The 18410-nt window shown below is 39.4% G+C and overlaps 2 long non-coding RNA genes across 2 annotated transcripts in view; both read left to right on the top strand.

The window, feature by feature from the left end:
• Positions 1-18410, top strand: part of LOC104685455 — a 205507-nt gene that overhangs the window by 149451 nt on the left and 37646 nt on the right. The gene's annotated exons all lie outside the window — the stretch shown is intronic.
• On the top strand, positions 3747-6326 carry LOC109143749. Its single transcript, XR_002044097.2, has 2 exons — positions 3747-4661; positions 5051-6326. It is a non-coding gene; the product is annotated as an uncharacterized LOC109143749 (long non-coding RNA).

The raw sequence follows: 18410 nt of genomic DNA, 5'->3' as shown, positions 1-18410 counted from the left end.
GCTGAGCAGTTTTCTATAGTTTAAATAGCCAGCCCCAGGAGATGCAAAAAATCTGTGGCAGAGCTTAGAAAACAACCCAGATGTCTTAGCTGTTCTTCCTAGGCATTAAACAGCTTTCACTCTCAATGCGCAATCAATGATTGCTGGATTGCTATGTCACCTTTTAAAATTCTGGACCACTGCATGCAGGAATCTTTATTTTTAGCCTTAGTTTTTCCAATGATAAATTCAGGAAATATTTTAATACTGTGTAATTATCAGAACACAGCTATCAGTCTAAAACTTTCATTCAGCCCTGTGCTGATTTGGCACTGTGTGGCTGGCCTGGCTCTGTCTTCAAAGTCATCTTTTGTGTCAGATAGCAACTGCTGCAAGGGAAGTATGTGCAGCTACAGCTTTCACCAAGACATTGGCAGCTCTGAGGCTGGGGACCGGCAGGGCAATGCATAGGTCTTATGATCTTCCTCATCTCGTTGAAAAAGGTCATAGAAGTCATCAGATTGACTGCAGAACACTCCCTCTGAGCAAAGCACCTTTTGTACTGCAGAGATGCTGCTATTTTTGAAGTTGTGGTCCATGTGGAACACAAATCTTTCTTTAGCATGTATATCAATGCATCACAAATGCCCTCAGGGGACAGGGAGGGGCTTCATGTTCAGTGCAGTATTTCAACAAAATATTCTAAATTAGAGTAATGTAAATAGGCAAGAAAATCCATTGCTCGATTTTGTTCCTTCTTTCCAAAAGCAAGTCAAGGAAGGGTTTTATGGAGATCCTTGACTGTAGTCAGCAAATGTATTCTTTTCTTATAAAGAGGTAATAATAAGAAAAAGATTGATATACTGGAAGCCTTTGGATTCTTTCTACATTAGGTTCATCAGGTTAAAATGGGCTGTGAAAGATGGCTCTGTAGGGGCAGCACAGGGTACCATGGACCATGCATTTTAGAGGAGAGCTTAAAATGTGTCCTTTTTACCCCATGAGCCTTGTACAAAATCCTGTAAAAAGATCACTCTGTGCGAAGTACGAAGGATTTTATAGAGTATATAATACCCTTGTTCAAGAAGTATCTGCAAAAGGATCACCTGCCTAGCAGACAAATCTTCCATTATACACTTTACAGGGATGGAAAATGGCTTTTCCTTTCACATATGGATGGGAGTTACAAATGGAAAAGCTGCTAAAAAATGTGCAGTCAGATGTGTCCCCGAGTATTTTCTTCTGCACTGTCAGAAAACATTTTTGAATCACAAATATTTTCCTGTTCATCTGTGCCCCAGATGGAAACACTTGATGAATAGATCAACCCCCATTCTGCATGGGTGCTTGCTGTGTCTCACTGTAGGTTTGCTAGCAAGCGTTCCTGCCACAAACAGATTTTCTGTCTTCAGACACTGGCCCTGGCCCCTGGCTGATGCATAAATCCCAGTCCTGCCAATCACCTGCACTGCACTTGAAAGAGAAGAGTGGCTTCCTTGAGGCCTGATCCTGCAATGACATCACATACTAATCACGAGTGACCATCAAGTATGACTGTTTAGTTCAGTCTCTTGATCACTGAATGAACACCATGAAGACTCAATAAGGCTGAGCTTTGTTACTAGGCTTGTTTGATCATCAATATGTGAATACTCAGAGGTGTGAATAAACCCAATATGGGAGGAAAAACCTCACCAAACAAATGATATTTAATGCCTAAAACATGCTTGCTGTTTTTTAGATACAGCATTACAAATTTTCTTTACGGGATTTAAAATCAATTTAGCATTTGATGTCTATTTACATAGAAACCAGAAGAAAAGCCCCCGAACTTTTTCAGCTTTCTGTGGCTTTTCTATGGGCTCCAACTGTTATTTATGGATAAGTCACCTTATCAGTCAATGTTTCATAAATAATATAACTTTTACTGTGACCTTTTAAATTTTTTTTTACATTTATTTTTTGTTTGTTTGTTTCTTGTGAGCTTCTGGAAAGCATGGACTTTTTTGTGTCATGGTATTGGAAGATATATGAGATGCACAGTTGAGTAGGAACCTTCAGGCATGACTAGAATAGAAAGAAATAATAAAATGATTGTTAGCCATTGTTTTAGGCTGTGGGAAAATGTGCAGGAAAAAAATAATGCTAAACTGACACATTAAAGCACTGGAAATTGACCCAGATAAAGTTCTCAGAACCAGGATAAGCCAAGGCTGTTGCTGGTTGCTTCTTAATTAACTAACTGAAGCATACACAGCCAATAAAATCTAACTTTTGCAAGGCAAATAAGCCTGGACTTTTATGGATGCCAATAAAATGAATGTTGTCTGGAAGATATTCATTAACCAAGAGAAGATGTCTGTAGAGGCTATGGTCCAGAAAGTTGGTGGATTTAATGACACAGGCACAGAGGATTGTGTAATAAAGGGAGTGGAGCTGGTAAAAGAAAAGAAGTAGCATTTCTTCAGTGTGAATATGTTTCATTAAACCAGCAGTAAATTGCATGGACTTTTATTGTTTCTGGTCTACATTAGCCAAGTCTGTCTAATGCTAGTGGGTCTACCCATTCATTTTCAGAACAGTAAGACTGTCTTACTGTTCCTCACAGGCTGAAGTGTAGATGACTAAAATGTAGTTGGATGCCTACTGTGCATGTTGGAAGGTGAACAAAAGCATTTGTGGAACAGCAAAATCTCATGTTTGTCTAATATCCCTTCTCTCCTGTTTGTGATTACATGGTTGAACAAGAAAAATGGAAACCCTGACAGTGTTTTCCATGCAGTTTGGAAACATCTTCATACTGAGACAGGTTGAGGAGGAAGGAAGGAAGGAAGGAAGGAAAGAAGGAAGGAAGGAAGGAAGGAAGAGAGGGAGGGAGGGAGGGAGGGAGGAAGGAAGGAAGGAAGGAAGGAAGGAAGGAAGGAAGGAAGGAAGGAAATTAGTTTCTGGACAATGAAAAGGATAAGCATAAAGAGAAAAATGATAGTGTGGTCGAGAGCAGCATCATGTATACACACTCTGGTGTCACTTCAGAGCCAGAGCCCCTGCTCTTTGTCAGACTGTGCGGGGGCTGGTGGCCTCCCCCATACTGGCTGCCTTTTAGAAACCCCCATGGGTTTCTAAACTTCACATTCTGAAGCAATGTGATGGCTAAAGCTCTTTCGCCAGGGTGTAGCTGCTTTGTGATTTGATCTTCAAGTGATACATGATGACTATGTGACTCAATTTGTTCTAGTAGCTATGTGGTTACTGTGCCAGAATAATTATTATATCTGGCTCTCTTTGCTTATTCTTGCCCAAAGACCTCCTTGTCTGCAGAGGGTGCAACATTTTAACTTCGTTTTCCAGTTTTGTTGTAAGGTAAGCCAGTAGCAGAGCCAGGACCACAACCAAGACCTCATGAATTTCATCACAACCACCTTCAGTGTCTCTTACTGCTTCCTAGTTGTTGGCTGAGGTGCTAGTCCATGCTTCCTTGTATGGACCAGGTAATTTTTTAGATCAAGAAAAGTCTGGATCCTGGAGTCTTCGGTACTTAGTTACCTGGTGCCTCATGTGTCATGGAAGAAAGATAGTTTGGCATACCATTGTGTAAACACACACTTCGTCTCCAAATAAAATGAAAAAAGGCTGGAAAAAGCCCAAGAATATGAAATAAATTCAAAATATGGGTTAATGATCACCAATAGATGTGATATGCTTAGTGTTTGGGATATATCTTTGTATCTTTAGATACAAAGTTCCCACAATAAATACGCATGTAAAAGGCATATAGGTACTGGGATAGTAGAGAAAACAATGAAAATTAATTCATTTTCTAATTAAATAATTAATTTAATCTTTTTTTTTTTTTTTTTTAAGTCTCCCAAACCTATTTTACCTTCTCTGGTAAATGGAAAATACCTGTCAGAATTTGGGGACTATGAGGAAACTAAAACTACATTCTACATTGGATGACAAAAGGCTTGCATGAATTTCCAGCTGAAATGTGCAGAGCTATGGAACAGTTAAATGAATGTTAAAATTTTCCCCCAGTTCTTATCTGGGAAGTTTTGTGTCTAGGCTGTCAAACAATCATTTAAAACCATATGTTATCCTTTTGGTGGCAAAGTGGGAACTAGTTCAGCTTAAGCTTTGCATCACAGGGACAGGAATGTTATGCATCCAAAAAAAAGGAGAAAACAGTAACACTTACTTCAGCACTGAAAAACTGTGTTTGGCTATTTTTCTTTTACAACTCCACAGCTGTTCTACTACCTGTAAATGGAGTGCTAAGATGAATACTTGTTTTAATTGGGGTGGGTAAACATTGATGGCAATTGTATAATATTCTGAAAGAGCAGAGAGAATATTTTAGTCACTATAGTAGGGCAGATTTAGGTTCTGCTACTGAAATTGTACTATGCACATGAGTAACTGCTCTTTTGGTGTGATTCAGTTGCTAACTGTTTAGCTCTGATAACCCTAATATTTACAGTTTCAGAGCCTTTCTGGAATCTGTTGTTTTTACACTGGAACATACAAAACTTCTTGAATAAATCTTGACAGTAGGCATGAGCTGCTCTTCAGACTGTCTACAGTGGTGTCCAGTTTGGTGGCTGTGGCTGCTGTTTCCCACCGAGTGAACTGAGACTCAGGATGTGGCAGCAGTAAACAATGAAACCTCACCAAACCCTTTAAAGGTAGATGCTCTAGATACTCTGGCATTTGAAATTCTGCTACAGGCTACCTGAATATGGTTACATTTCCTGCCTTGATACAAATGGAAATGAGCCTACATCAGAAGTGTGCGATGGGAACTGTCATATTTGAAAGAATTTTTAGAAAATACCGTACAAATATGAATAACTATATTTTGACATGAAGAACTAAAACCATAGAAAGCTTTTGTTCAGTTTTTCCCAATCATTTCTCCAAGCCACTGATTCAAGACGAAAAGGTTATCCTTTTCTCTCCTCAGCCTCTAAGGAATTAATATTAATTTTTAGTTAATAGCTGAAGCACCAGTGCAAATGTGAGTTGTGTCCCTGCATCTATTAGGATATAAATACCTCTCCTTTCTCTCTCCTAGGGGTCACTCTATTTTAAAAGAGGCAATGGTAAATTTAACATCCAAGCTGTCATGAATGGAAGACTAAACACAGATGAAGAAAAGTCTTCCAGTTCTGTTTTCATTAAGTTTAATTTTCTGATATTTTTGTAATGAAGAAGAAAACGAAAGAATTGGAGCTCTACCATTGGAATAAAAGCCACACTCAGAGCAGGACACAGCTCACTGACATGAGCTGACTACACAAGCAACTTTATTTCTTCTTGGTTTAGCCTCTTCGTCTTAAGCTGCAGGCAAAAAAGCAATCATAGAATACTTGCAGAAAATTAAAAGAGCTTCCAAATTAATTACTGGCCAGACAAATGGAGTATCACTTAGCCCAAATTGTGTTTGTGTGAAAGATCCCACTAACTGTCATAGGTGAGGTTTCCAGTGGGATTTCTTCAGCACTTTGAGCCGTCTTTACCTTCTTTGAAAGGTGAGATATATTGGGTGCTAATGTTATTTTGTTTAAGCAAAAACATCCTATTCTGTACTTAAATTTTGCTTCTTAGTGAAACTCTTGAATGTGTATTGATTCTCTTGCTTTTCTCAGAGATGAAGGTGTTCTTGTTCCCTGAACCTGAAACAATACTTTAGCAATCATGATGGTCTCAGGAATATAAACGGAAATGGGTATTTAAAGACAGGTATCTATCTCTTATTAGGAAAACTGACTTTGAAAAAGACGGGCTTTCATCAACAAATCAGGTCAGTGGTGTCTTAGGCCATGACTGGAACTTTTGGCTGTCACAGCTTTGCACCCCAGTTCAGGATGCATCTGGATTCTTCGTGTACTGCCATGATTTCAGTGTGGTACAGAGACTGAAGAGCTCCCCTCAGAGACTGAAGAGCTCTTCATAGTAACCACTTTATTCTAAGACAAAGAGCTCTGCAAGCTCCTCAGGCCTGTCCTGCCAACTGGCATTGCCTTTTTCTTTTCCTATGCCTTTCCTAAAGCACAGATCATGTCCTCAGACCCCAGTGCTGACGCTGTTAAATTTTTGGTGGCATATGTAGCCACTTTCTTATTCTTTATTACAGAACATGTAACCATTATGTCTGTTGTTCTCCAAACTGCTTTAAGAATTACTATAAGCATTGTGACAATTCGGCATTATATTTTGATCCAGGATTGACTACAGTTGTTTCTGTACAATTTTAAGAAACTCAGACCACTATTACATTTCACATTAACCACCATGTTGACCTTTAATAATCCTACCTACCGTAACTAATAAATATCACCAACCTGTCAGTCCTTAGTAGTTTTGTCTCCATAATTGGTCAATTAGTTTCTTGATAAGAAAATCTAAATTCTTTAATTTTTTTAAAAAAATCAATAAAATAAAAATATTTTACCTTTTCAGATGATGTAGCCATCACCTATTAGCAAACATATCCTTCAAAACCAGAAGAGTTATGCTTTAGTTATCAACACACATTTAAAAATAATTGGGACTGAAATGTCCTCCTTAGTTCATACCTTTAGGGATACATCTGCAGCTTGACCTCACCATGTCTTTTTCTATTTTGAGTTAGTTTTGACGTGTTAATAGGCACAATATTACAACTTCACACTGTGGAATAATATTTTGCCTTCAATTTGATACACATAGGCAACACAAGGGACTGTTTGTTATCTTCCAAGTGTAAAAACAAGTGCAACATAAGATAAAGCTGGAAGCAAAAGGCTTAGGTAGTAAAACATGTTTTCTTCCTTCTGTTTTTATCCTGATGAAGTTACAGGAAAAATATACAAGTTGTTTGTTTGTTAGGTTTCCAAGCTGCCAATACGTACAGTAGAGAAAAAAAAAAAAATCAAATTTCTGACAGGTGCAGAAGGAGAGAGCTCTGAGGAAAACTTTGACTCCTCAGGGTACTTAAAAATTTTTCCTCTTGTCAGACCTAAAATAAAATTCAATCTCTATGTCCAAGAAAATAAACAGTTCTGTTGACTTGCCAGATATCAGATATCAGGGCATGTCTTGGAGATTTTATGAGATTCATGTAGATGAAATTCAGATTTTTCTTTTGTTATCACTGATTCTGTATTGAAACAATACAGTTGTGGGAGAAAGTTAGCATTGCATTTCTGAAAGAGAAGGGTTTTAACTTATGGCATCTGATTTATGTGACCTGTTCTAGTGATGTCTGAGGAAGCAAACTTGAGCAAGAATGTTTCACTTCTTCTTTCATCCCCTGTTGTCTTGGTTGGTGGTTTTTCCTACCTTCCAGTCCCTTCCCAAATATCTTTTCCTTCCAAAAAACTGCCAGAAAAAATTCCAGTCCAAACAAAACTGCCTAAATATGCGTGAGTTGCATGAATATCTGGGGGATGTGATGGAGCAATGGAGATGAGGTGAATCTGATCATCACCTGCACGAGAGAAATAGTCACAACACTACCATGATGGATGACTTGGCCATCTATTGCCCACCTGTACCCATAGAAGGAACCCTAGGTTTGGTGACAGTAAGTTGTGTAATGTGTCCCTTTGTGGCAGTTTGTGCTGGGAAGGGATGTGCTGTTGACTTGGAGTGGTAGCAGGATCTGCACTGCAGTCTGGTGGAGTCCACTCAGCTCCAGTTGTCTGACCCTGTTCATGCAGCATGGCTCAGGGACCTTCCAGATGGCCACCCCAATCCCATTTGCCTCAACTAATATCCTAGTAAGGCCATAATTGTACTCACTCTGTTTTAAAACTCAGTTTTAAATTTGAGGAGGTATTCCTGGTTCTATCTCAAAGTTTCATAAATTAAATTGAAATCAGTCACATTTATGACTGGTTGTTAAAAAGCTGTAAGTGTTATGAATTTATGACACTGTGCTCATGTTCAGCTGTTCACTGCTTCTGCTTCTAGGTCTTTTCGTCCTATGTGGGATAAAATTTATATTTGTGGGTGAGATCATTATAAATCTTTTATGCACCACAAGTGCAATTTTAAATGTTTGCAGGCATGGAGAAATGTGCCCATGAGATATCAACTACATTTCATGGGTTATTGCTTCATAGAGCTGACAAAAAAAAGAGCTTTGCAACTAGTATACACTCACACACCTTCTTAAGTTTACATGTTTGACCTTTAAAAGCTGGTAGGCAGCATGAAATGTGCAACTTAGGAAATAAAATGCTACATGGTCCATATTGTACTTGGATGCCAGTTTGCCATGTTAATTTTCTTTCTTTAGCAAAAAATACCTTCTCAGAAGACTTGCCCATGCCTAATCCTTCAAGGCTTCTTGCTGATTCCAACGACAATGAAATGGGTTTCTCAGGAGTGGGTGTAGCTTGTGTACACCTCTGCATAAATCAGTGATGAAACAGAGGCTGGCAACGATGAATGCATGGCTCACAGCAGATGCAAGCCTGTTGCTGAGATCTGTAGCCTTCAATCTGAGCTTCCCTATTACTGTTCTTATAGATTATGTATTCTGGGGCACAGAGGAATACAGTTTTCAAAAAAGATTTTTTTTTGGGGTGGAAAGATGGATGGGATGGATGAGTGGCCTGTTCATAGATGACAAGCTGGGAGCTAGGTTTTCAGTGGGGCATAAACTTAAAAGCGCACTTGGAAAAAATATGCTTTAATAGAAAGCACAGTGTTGAGAGCTGGGAAGCCTGGGGTTTCCTAACTTCATAGCAGGACTATGACAGCTGGTGTGGGGTCAGTAGCTCTGACCAACGAAGCTGTGACCGGTCTGGAGAGATGGTCCCATGGAGGATCGCCTTCCTGAGGCCCGGTGTCTTCCCTCAGCTGCTGGCAGGAGGGCCTGTGCAGAAGCTGTCAGCTCTTTAGTGATTGTCAGCTCGTGATTTCAGCTCAGCTCTGCAGGGCAGCCTCCAGGCCAGACCAGGGAGAGAGGACGAGAGGCCCGTACAGCTGTTCCACACGAGGCAGCTTTATCGGTCCGTACTCCGGCGAAGGGGAGGCCAAGGACAGGCTCTCTCTGCCCTCGCAGGGGCAGGGGTCTGGCTTTATAGGGATACAGGGGGTGGGTGTCAGAGGGTAAAGGCCAATGGGTTACAAAGGATCTGCACAGGGCCTCCCAGAGGATTCTGGGTTTGTCTTCTTGACGTAACTAAAAGGTGGTTGCCTTTCCAGGGGGCGTCCTGCTGAGAGATTGATCAATCTCCTCACCTAAGCAGACGTCCCTCCAGGGCAGTGGCTGGACATACCCTACACAGGACCACCAGTACAAATAGCTTCACTTCTCTGTGGCTTACCTGGGCATCTATTTACCAGGGACATGTCACCCCAAAACATCATAATATGGCAGGAGTGAGTAATTTTCTACTTCTCAGTCTATGTCCCAGCCTGCCACCATTTTCCATGCTGAGCAAAGCTGGGGAGAGCCATCCTGTAACAGGCATCTCCACAGTGCTGGGGACACACCTCTGAAACATGATTGAGTGTGAGCATCTACAGAACGCATCTACATTGGCTTCATCCTATTACTCACCTCACTTGCTCATTTTGGACAAAAAAGCTACTTGAGACTGAGGCTGTCCCTTACTGTATATTGCTGCTTTAGATATCCATTGTAAATATTAAAAAGTTAAGATAAGTTTCCAAGGTCTGTGTGATATGACTATGATGGATTGGGAATGGTGAATTATCAACTAATTCTAAGGAATATCTTTTCATGTTTCACCTATGAATATCTTATATCTATGTTACTGGATATTTGGTAATTCCCTTATTGCTTTCCTTTGCTGAACAATCTATATAATCCCTTTAGCTTTCATGATCTTTTTACCTCAGGCTTTATATATTGTACTAGAGAGATTAAGACACACACATACCATTTTCTCTGTCCCCTGATTTGGGGAAATGACTTTTGATGAAGAGATGTCAAGAGGGCAGTGAGAATGTTACCTGTTATCTCCATCAATATTAGCACAAATGTGCTCGTAAATGTTTCAATGCACATATGTGTCCTTGGAACATATTAGCAGCACAACATAACTACTGAATATTCACAAAGCACAAAGTAATTGCATTCATGGTTGCTATTTTAACGAATAGGCACAACCTTTTTTAATGCAACATTCATCCAACTTCATAGTATGCATCAAAATACATTTGGATTGTTTATGATTGATGTGGTCATCCTCTTATGGTTCCTGTGGGCTAGATAGAAATAGAAATGTAGGGCAGAAGTCTCCATTATTGTGCAGCTGCTTTTCTCTGCACTGTCAGCATAAACTCACACGAAAGCTGGAGGATCTGGCTCAGCATAAATGTAATTCTGAGATGATTAGCTGCTGTGGGGCACCTACAATTCTCTTCCTTAGTATTGTTGAGATAACATCAAAGGGGTACTTGTCCAAAGAGAGAAGGCAGTGGGAAGGCACACACTCGTTCATGTTGACTATTGGTTGTGATTTTGGTTTACAGTGTGTTATGGCCAAGCAGTAACTGGAGCAGCTTTTGAGCATTTCTGATAGAATGGAAAGCAAATGGCCCTTTCACAAAGCAGCACCAAGTTAAGCAAGACTCAGATGTAGCTAACCTGTAGGTGAGGTAAAGATACTTTGAGGCCATAGGTCTGTATCATAAAAAGCATGTGGGTTTCTGAAGGCTCATATTACTTTCCAGTAATACCCACTATTATTTTCCACCAGGGTTCATGACTGCAGGCACACATTTCTGAAAAATACAAATAAAGTTATACCTGATTTCTGGAAGTGACCTAGTAGCCTGATTCTCCATTTTTGGTGAAGCTTAGACTCTTATTTTCTTGCTTTTCAAAGCAGGGCTTATCTGTGGAACTTAGACTGCTAATGAGCTTAGGAGGTGCTGAAACTGTTGACCTCCAGACTGAAAACTGTTTGTGTCTTTCTGTGGCTGTGATACATGCTGTCTGTAAAGGTTCAGATCGCAGGATCTGTTCACTTTCTGTTTTGTAAATATATGTATTGTATAAAAATTAAATATTAGATCTATTTCTGAAGTTAAGGAAGGATGAAGAAAAGAAGTAGTGTTGCAATACTTCAACAGAAGCAATTCGTCTGATATTATTGGATGTACCTTTCAGTATTGTAAGTGTGTCTAAGGGAAATGGATATTGAAGAGTTTTTTGTGCTCCATGACTTTGAATATTTTGCATTAATTAGTTTTGTCTCTTCATAGTTCTTGTCCTCAGTAGAACCTGAATCCTTAACTAAAAAGTAATTAGGCTTTTAATGTGACTGTGAAGATTAGAACAAACACACAGGCAACCACTGCTTTCCTTAATCAGAGTAACTCCTTTTTTCCCCTTTTTTTAATGTAGTGTTTTAATCCTTCTAACATTCTCTAAGACAAACTAAGTTCTGTCTCTGTGTACCTGAGGGATTGTGCAATGCAGACACAGTTTGCTGCAGCTTTCTTTCACTTCTGAAAAAAGCCACAATCTACTTAATCTGAAAAGTGAAACCTTTGATTACATGTTACCTACACAATACTGCTTCTTTCCATGTTAAGGCAGGGAAGGAAGTAAATGCAGAAATGTGTCTGCTAAATTTCCAAGTTAGCCATCTGTTGAAGGAAACTGTGATCCTGACAGGTGCAAATGCTGGACTCTTGGGCTTAGGGAGTCTCATGAGCCTTTCAGAGGTTTTTCACCTCACTGATCCAAAATAAACTTCAGTACTTAGGAAAAATCAAAACAAGCAAGATGTTTCAGGTAGCACGATCTGGTACAGAGCAAAGAACAGGAAGAGAGAAAGAGAGAGAGAAGAAAAGCCCCCAGCAGGTTTTTTCTGTGCTTTGGTCATTAATTGCAATTCTTCTGTGACCTTCCTTTTCGAGTTACCCTTTCCCTGGGTGTCTCCAGTGCAGGGTGTAGCAATAGAAATGCTACTGTTTAAATATGAGCCATGTGACTAGTAGGTAGCACTAGCAACTCTCTAGTCCATAATTTAACAATTTGTGCAATGATCATCATGGATACGAACCCCCGTACTTTTGCCTTCCTTTACCTGAAGGATAATTGCAGGTTTTGGTTCTTGACTAGCTTTTGAAGTTTGTACCACTGTACATCTCTCATAGTTAAAAAAAATACACTGCAAAATGGAGACATATGCATACAGTTATATCAGATGAAGTGTAGCCTATCTGACAAATTACTCTGTGCACATTTCTTGTCTAACAGTGGACTAAAAAGGGAAGAAAAACCCAACACAACACTGTTTCACTGTTTAACTTTAAAGTACAATCACTGATCAACATCTTCCGCCTAAAAAATGTGCTTTCAGCACAATCCTCAGCCTCAGCCATCATGTTTCAGCCACGGTACCACAGAGACACGAATATGAGCTTGTAGAGTCATTGTGTTTACTGATAATAACAGCAGCAGCAACAACAACAACAATAATAATAACAGAAATAGCCTGCTTCTGTGAATGGGGTTCTGAGACACCAGTCCAGTCCTGTGCGTATCCAAAATTAGCTGGGAGATAGATGTATCCTTCTCCTTGCCACATGTATTTGTGTGTACATATAGCATATGTCAAAATTGCCTTAGTTTGTCACACATAAATACATAAATCTCTCTCTCTCTCTCTTTCTCTACCTATCTGTATGACTTTTCTTTCAGAAGTAAAAAAAAATAATGGGGCCTACATACAACAGAGAAATAGACCATCTTCCTGTATCAAGTAGAATAAATTAGTGCTGAATCCTAGGTTAATGTTCACTCTGAACTGGGGCCTGCACAGCTGGGATTCTCAGTGCCGTTTGATCTGCCCTTTCAAGCTCTGATGATCCCACTAAATTGCATTTAATGGACACAGGGCTGAAGTACAAGAAAATGAGAGGGCTTGTTATAAAACAGTACAGACAACTTAGCTCACATGCACACTTTTTCTTTGTACTTCATGGAAGACTGTCCTGATGTGGGGGAAAAGATTTCCTGAAGCACTCCCCTGGCATTGTTTGCTTGAACTTCGTAAGTACAATGGCCATTTTGGGGTAATCAGATTTACAGTCGCTATAGCCATGGATTAATTTTATGGGAGGCATTTGTCTTGGGGTGACTTCATGATGTGTATCCCCTATTGCTGCTCTATGCCCAGAAAATTAACTTTGTGCCTTTCTGTGCCTTTAAACTGAGCCTGAGAGGGGGGAGAGGAAAAAACCGAGCAAACTTCTCAAAGTGGTTGTTCAAGGACACACATACACACTCCTCTGTGTTCTTCTGCTGCGGTAGAGAGCGGAGGAAGCACCCTGCTTGCTTTTCAGCCAGCTTGCGGTTCCTTTTCTCCAGAAAACTCGGAAGAGTTGAACTTTGTTTTCCTGGGACTTCAGGTTTTTTTTCCCTTCTTGTCTTCTGGACTGTTTCAACATCAGAACACATAGGGAGAATTTTCTACTGAGGTGGAGGCCCTGGAGGTGGGCCCATGACCCAGCTCCAAGGAGGAGGAGAGAGACCACACCTACAGAAGGACTCTGAAATCTTCCCAGGTTTCTTTCCACAGCGAGAGGTTTTATTATTTAGCATTATTATCCTTTTCCTGTGTGTTTGTTAAATAAATAGCTTTTACCTCTTTCACTTTCCTCCGAGGAAAACGTCATTCTTTCCCAGACCTGGTGGGGGGGAGGGGGGAGTGGTGGTTATAACTTGCCTTCTATCAGAGGATATTTTTCCTCCAAGTTTCCCCAAACTGGCACAGTACTCAGCTAGTCATATCAGAACAGCATGTGACACACCTGCACACTGCACTAGTAGAAAGAAAACTACTCTGAACACTTATTAGCCAGACACATCTGAGTTAAATCAATAGATTTCACCCATGCAGGCTACTAAAGGCTACTAAAGGCTGCAGTTAATGCTTCAGATTTTTCCTGTCCTGCAAGACAGCACTCAAAATTTACCCCCAGCTGAAAAATAGGAATTTTATATTGGTGCTCTTTTTGACAGTATCCTGGGATATTCATAATAGGGGGAGGTGCAAATTGAAAAGTATAACCTTTAATTTCTTTGATGATTTTAGTAGATTTTATTAGATGTTTATTTCCAAATAAGCATGGAAAATATTTTTTTTTTTTTTTACTGGAATGATTGAATGCACTTTCCATCTTCTTCACCTTAGATTTCTATATCTATTAATCTATTATTCACTAATTTTTTCTCTGTGCCCAAGATTTCTCTTGAGAGCCAGTTTCTGGGCCTGGTCTTTAAATTCTCATGATAGAAATGGTCCTTGGCAAATCACTAATCCTAAAATCAGCACGGTGCTATATAAATCTGGAAAGACATAAGGCATTTAGTTATTGGAAAACAGTCATCATCTGACTCATCCATATTGATTTATAATATAGAAATAACATGGATTGTCTTTTCCATTTTGCACATAATCCAGACAACAACATTTAGCCTGAAAATAATAATCTGAAGACTATAGACCTAAACTAGATGTGTATTTTCTCTGTATACAGAAAATCAGGAAAACATGCAGTGGAAGTACAGACAAATTTATGCTGATGTGCTGATTGCATAGAGTCCAAGCCTCTAATATGTACCTGAAAGGGGAACAGTAAGGTCTACGTGGATCCCTGTATCACATGTATTGATTTCACTATGACTGTGAGTGTAAACCTGTCTGAAGGATGTTTCCTATCATAGCATGCTTGATACTGCACATAGAATCATATAATGGTTTGGGTTGGAAGGGTCTTTAAAAATCATCTAGTTCCAAGCTCCTGCCATGGGTAGAGAACCTTTCACTAGACCAGGTTGCTCAGAGCTCCATCCATCCTTGTCTTGAACACTTCCAAGAATGGGGAGGCCACAACCTTTCTGGGCAGCTTGTTCCAATGCCTCATCAACTTCACAGTAAATAAATTTTACATCATATCTAGTCTAAACTTACTCTTCTTCAGCTTAAGGCCATTCTCCCTTGAGTTAGTTGAGGAGAGATTTGCAGACTGCCTAATAAAAAAGGAGCTTTTTTCCTGTAATATTTTCCATGTGGTAATAACAATGTTGGGGTACTTGAGTGATACTGGTGATCTCTGTGGCTAGGAAGTGTGTGACAGCATTATATAAAAATTTCTGCAGGAAAACAGATCTATATTTATGTATTTTAAGCTTACAATCAGCCATCATGACAATCCAATTTGACCTTTGGAATATTTTCTAATTTTTCCTGACCTTGCTCCTAAATTTACCTGAATTAGTTCCTGTTTCAAATCTATGACTTACAGCTACATTGGAATATTAGATAAGTGCCTGTGTCCAGAGAAGCCTGAGAGGTGGCTGTAATGAGATGTCTCCCAGAGAGTCCAAAAGTGGAGTTTTCTAGCTACTCTTCGTAATTAATCACATGATAGTTTCCACTGTAGGAGAGTTTCCACTGAGAATAAGGGATAGTGCTATTGAACGTTGCATTTCAGATCCTTAAAACTGATCCTCTGGAGAACCTCCAAGGTACTTTGCCTCTCCTTCAAGGAAAGACTACAACACTCTAAGTGGTGGAGTGTTTTTTCTGGGAAACTGATAAGAAACATGCTTAGAAAATAGTCAGCAAAGGTGAAATGACAGTATAGAATCACAGGTTAAAGCAATCAGCTCAGCTACTGTAGGGAGATAATTTAATAAGAAGATTCAGGGAAAAATAATTCTCCTCTCCTCTCCTCACCTCACCTCGCCTCGCCTTGCCTCTCCTCTCCTGTTTCAACTCTCAAGAACACAAAGCAAAGACTGTCAGTAACAGGTAAGCATGTTGCTTTCTGTGGTGACTGGTTTTAAGGCAGGTTGCAACTGTTAAGCTGAAAAAATTACAAAGAGGGGGGCTAAGGTTAAAAAAGAGATAGCATTGTTCTTAGTCATATTCTTTCTTGAATTCCAAATGTCTGCATATCACGGACTTAGTCTGGCCTATTAAATATCTAACTTTAAAATCTGGATTGAGATCCAAATCCTGGCTGAATTTATGCTTCACCGAAAGGAAGAGATTCGATACAGATCAGTGATCAGCAGTATTTGCTGTGAAGAAAGTACAGGTGTGTTTACTAAAGGCATTAATTGATTAATTTTTACCTACTGCTTCCAAATAATCTGCTCTTAAAGGTGGTCAGATATGAGAACAATAAGATGCTCTGGACTGTACCTTTCTAAGTGATTATCTGTAAGATAGTGGTTGCTTAGTAAGGCCAACATGCCTGCTTCAAAGCTGGCCTCAGGCCACTGAAAGCAATAGAGTGTTTTCTATTGAAAATTTTCTGATAAATGTGCAGAATGGTGTGAGAGAAATGTTGCATGTTATCAATAGACCACTGAGACAAAAGCTTTGCAAAACATTAAAACTGATTTTTTTTCTCCCTAGGAAATGTCTTTGATTCCACTTGCCGTTTCTGTTTTGATGGTCATGTTTAGTGGTGTAGTATGAAAATGACTTTTGATGCTAAGAATGGTACGTGACATGGTAGAGCTCTATTTTTTGCCTTAAGCTCTAGTCTCCTTATTTACTATAATGAACACTCCAGGATGGAGTTTCCTCTAAATTAGAACAGCAATTGTATGCAGCGGCTGTTGTAGGGCTGGCTTGAGAACCTGCTTGGGGTGATGAGCAACAGGGCTTTGGAAGGGTGCCTCCATGGAAAACACTGGACATTACAGAAGACTGGGAGTCAGGAATGAAGTGGTGCTCTTGCAGAGACATGTGCCTTCTTTTATTCTTGCAGAGGTTCCCTAAGAGCTACAGGTGGTGGTAGATTACTAGTCTAACCTGCCCTTTTGCTGTAAATAACACTTTCTAGCAGAGGGGCTGTTTTAATAATACATTAGTTTATTATATATATATAAAAGAATAACAATTGGATAGTTTAATAAAGAACAGTAGTATAATAGTGTAATAGTTGTGTCATAAACAACAGTACTTTTACTACAAATACATTTAACTTTATGCAAAAAAAATATGCTAGTTACACAAAGTTCATTGTTAGCATTATCTAATTATAAAAGATGCAAAAGTAGTAATCTGGGTAGGGACCAAAGTACTTGATGATATTTTTAATAAAGAGTCATAGTCAGCTTGTTTGGGATCACAATAATCTTAGTGCCATTCACATCCCTGTACAGATTTAGTGACCTTCCCTAGTCATTGAGGTGAAGATTTTCAAACACAGATGAAGTGCTTATGTCCATGTTTTAGTAGTTAATAAAAGTGACTTGATTTTCAGAGTGTTTGTGTCTCCCCATCTTCTAATTCCAGTGCAAATCATGATTACTTGCAACTGAGGTGAATTGGCAGCTGGGTCTGTAATTACCCTTCATCCTTCCCACTCAGCGTAACTGCAACTGATGTCAGTGGTCTCTGGATTTACTGAACAAAATTTCACTCTTGGCTGAGCTCTTCTGATTAATATTTTCAAAGGCATCTACTGGGATTTAATGTGCAGATCTCACTGAAAACCAGTATTGATAGTTTATTCCCTTAGATTCTTTTGGAAAAAAGAGTCTTCATTTGTCGACTTTGATCATTAAAATAGATAGCGAAATTTCTTTTCACTCTGCAAGAACTCTTTATCAGGTCCTCCTCAGAACTCAGAGCTGAAATTCTCTGAGTGATGCTGTATTAATGACAATACTATAACTATCTTATAATCATAGGATGATTTGGGTTAGAAGGGACCTTAAAGATCATCTAGTTCCAACCCCCTGCTGTGGGGGTGTGATGTGATTTATTCCTAATCAAGAAAAGAAACACATTTTTTTAGGCTAAGTACAAAGTCATGTATTATGCTAATGCACTTCTACCCAGCATTGGGAGAAGATTTTTTCCATTACCTCTTACTTTTCTATCCCAAAGGAATGAAATTTCATACTTCTCCAGAACTGGGAGACGTCTTATTCTACAAAGAACTTGGCATTTAGGACTGATTTAGGAAAAAAAGATTGGCAGGGGAAGAAGTGCAAGAACTCTGTTTTCATTATCACAGGGTAGGTGCAGTGCATGTGAGACATCTGATGATGACTCCAGTAAAAGTTGCTGCTGCTCAGTCAACATCATGAGGAAGAATATCAACTCTCTGGTGTCTATGGGTAGTTTTCTTCTCATTCTTCACTTGAAGAGAAGACAACTGTTTCCTTATCCCAGAGGGATCTCTAACTTAAGCATTGAATTTGATGGCCAAATAGGGATCAGCTAAATGAGAATGTCTTACATTTACAGATGTGTGAAGTCTATGTCCAAGCTGCTACCACAGGGCAGGTCATGCAGGGTATACCTTGTCAGAAAACTGCTGGTTTGTATGGTCATACACCATGGTCTGTGAGGTGATTCAAGGTAGCTGTCTTTCCAGGAGACAACGCAATCCCTGTAAAAGATCTATACATGAAGAAAATTTTTTTG

Source organism: Corvus cornix, chromosome 3 (assembly GCF_000738735.6).
Source record: "Corvus cornix cornix isolate S_Up_H32 chromosome 3, ASM73873v5, whole genome shotgun sequence".
Classification (NCBI taxonomy): Eukaryota; Metazoa; Chordata; class Aves; order Passeriformes; family Corvidae; genus Corvus; species Corvus cornix.
The sequence above is the reverse complement of the archived record's forward strand: the minus strand, read 5'-3'. Positions and strand labels throughout refer to the sequence as shown.